Source organism: Nicotiana tabacum, chromosome 16 (assembly GCF_000715075.1).
Source record: "Nicotiana tabacum cultivar K326 chromosome 16, ASM71507v2, whole genome shotgun sequence".
Lineage (NCBI taxonomy): Eukaryota > Viridiplantae > Streptophyta > Magnoliopsida > Solanales > Solanaceae > Nicotiana > Nicotiana tabacum.
The window spans coordinates 37278257-37281531 of record NC_134095.1 but is presented as its reverse complement, the minus strand read 5'-3'; positions in this window follow the sequence as shown (position 1 = coordinate 37281531).

Genomic DNA, 3275 nt, shown 5'->3' with positions numbered 1-3275 from the left:
ACTTTCCACAAATAAGCCTGAGTACGCACTCGTCACCTCGCGTACACGGACTACAATCAACATAGAAGACTCGAATCCTAAGGAAAAATCCCCCACACAAGATTAGGCAAGATACTTATCTCAAAGAAGACAAACCAATACTCTAAATGAACTTTTCGGTTGAAAAGACCTTTAGACGGCTCAAATCTAACCAAAATAACTTCAAAGCACAAATAGAACTCATAAGAAATCATCCCGGATCATAAAGTCTCAATCTTTAACAAAATCCAAAAATCGGTCCAAAAGTCAACCCCAGGGCCCGCACCTCGGAACCGACAAATTTTACAAAACTCGAACATCCATTCCGATACGAGTTAAACCATACAAAAATTATCAAAATCCGATGCCATTTCACCCTTCAAATCATGATTTTTTCATTTTGAAAACTTCCTTCAAAAACCACCATTTTTCTCAACCCAAAAAACAAATAAATGATAAAAATAAAGATAAAATTATGGAATATGTTAAATTCTAGGTGAAGAACACTTACCCAATCGTTTTGCTTGAAAAACCCTCAAGGAATTGCTTAAAACCAAGCTCTACAAGTCAAAATATGATGAAATGGCCTAACCCTCGATTTGGAAAACTTATATTCTGCCATGCATCGCGAACGCAGAGAAAGGAATGAGGCTGCCAAGAAATGCCCATTGCGAACACGAGCTAAGAGGCACGAATGCGAAGAGTAAGAAACATAAACTTTTCACAAACGTGGGGTGAATGACAAGAATGCGAAAAGAAATAGCCACCAGCCCTCAGCTCCTAATTTCTACTATGCGAACACAAATGAGGGGTTGCGAATGCGAAGAAGAAGGAAGCAAACTTGCGTGATCGCGAAGGTACTATGTGAACGCAATGAAGATAAATGGGGCAGATCAATACGACACTACGCGATCGCGACTGGAACTACGCGATCGCGATAGAGTACACAGACACCAGACACCAGCAATCCAAAAATAGAAGAAATTGGCTCGTAGCCCATCCGAAACACACCCAAGGCCCTCGAGACCCCGTCTAAACACACAAACAAGTTCTATAACCTAACACGGACTCGCTCGGGGTCTCAAATCACATCCAAGAATATGGTAAATGCAAATCGCTCCATGAATCGAACTATTAACTTCCAAATCTTCCAACTTCGAAAATGCATGCCGAAACCAATCAAACTAACCCGGAATGACGCCAAATTTTGCAGACAAGTCCCAAATAATAAGACGGATCTGTTCCAACTCTCGAAATCGCATTCCGACCCCGATATCATAAAAGTCAACTATGGGTTAAAGTTCTCCATTTATCAAACTTCAACTTTTTCAACTTCCGCGGAAATACCTCAAATTATCCTACGGACCTCCAAATCCGAATTCAGACGCGCGCCTAAGTCCAAAATTACCATACTAAACTGATGACATCACCCAAAACTCATTCCGAAGCCGTTTACACAAAAGTCACATTCCTGTCAAATTCTCACCGCTTAAGCTTCCAAAACTAGATTCCTTCTTCTAATTCGACTCTGAATCAACCGGTAACTGAATTCGACCGTGCACGCAAGTTGATACACATAATATGAAGCTTGTTCAAGACCTTACGCTGTCAAACGGAGTTTAAATTCTCAAAACGATCGGCCGGGTCGTTACACCTATTTTTAATAGCTTTAAAGTTGTGCTAATCTACGGGAAAAAATGTAGTACAAATATGAGTACTTAATTTCTAAGTTTTGAATGATAAAAAAATTATATTTTACTACAATTTTAATATTAATGGCTTGAAATAAGGAAACCTATATACAATAAAATTTAATTGCCATTCGCTACATAATTCAACTATGAAATTTTTTAATAATCATAATTAAAGTTGATTTCAATGTCCTAGATATTAGAAAAATAATTAAATGATCATTCTTGTATATTAGAAAAGTATTTAAATTAATATTTTATCCAATGTGAACTTTATTTTTAAAGGGTAAAAAAAGGCTAACGACATTTCGCTAAGGGCCTTGTGCTTTTAATAGTATAGATAGATATAGATATAGATAGATAGATAGATATAGATACTAGACACATATATGTTGTAGAATACCTAATTTTTATATGAAATAATTTATACTTCCATATGTAGTTATGAAAATTCCCCGAAAAATAATGGGAGGAGGTTTTAAAGAAAAGCGAAAAAAGGAGGATCAAGATAAATGAGAATCCTGGATGTAGTGACCAACATGTTATTGACATCCAATTTTGTCCCTCTTTTCTTCCAATTAATTTTCTTGAGCTTCTAAGTTATCAATACATCAAATACTTTATTTTCAATACTATTTTCTATTTACTACTACTATTATTATTGTTGTTATTATTATTATGATGATGACTATTATTACTACTATTTATTATAATTATAATTATTGAAGATATTACTACTGTTACAAAAATTATTATTTTATTATTAGTACTATTAGCATTATTATTAAAATTACTGTTAATATGACTATTATTGAGTTAATCACTTATTTAAAATGTAATATTATGTATGCTGAGGCGACTGCTCCAGAGACTTCGAGGTATATCTTCCGCGTCCGCAGACCGAGGAGTCCCTTTCCATTCTATCTTGTAATGATAGCGCTTCTATCTTTTCTGTTGATGTAGACATTCCGGAGTTAGAGCATTTTTATTATATTCTTAGCTTGTGATTCATGGGTTTCCAGGTTTTGGGAAAAATTGTATTAGTTTATGAGAGTTGGTATTGTGTATGCCGAGTGACACTTTCAAATGCTATTTTATTACACTATTGAAATGTTTTAAATTATTTTTTTTCTTCTGCAAATTGGGTTTATCTTCTGCATTTTAGGCTTACCTAGTCATAGAGACTAGGTACCATCACGATGGTTCACGTAGGGCGAACCGGGGTCATGACAAGTTGGTATCAGAGCTCTAGGTTCATAGGAGTCATGAATCACAAGTCGATTTATTAGAGTCTCGCTGATCGGTACAGAGACGTCTGTACTTATCTACGAGAGGCTATGTAACTGTTAGGAAAATTCAACTTCATTTGATTTCCTTGTCGTGCGAGATTTTGATATCACAATTCTAAACTTCTATCTTCTATTCTCTCACAGATGGTGAGGACACGCGCTACTCGAGATGATCAGGCACCCGCACCCCCTACTGCAGCCGTTAGAAGCCGAGGACGCGCACGTGGTGGAGCCAGAACACCTGCGCGAGCTGCCACCGAGGTACCACCAGCAGTTC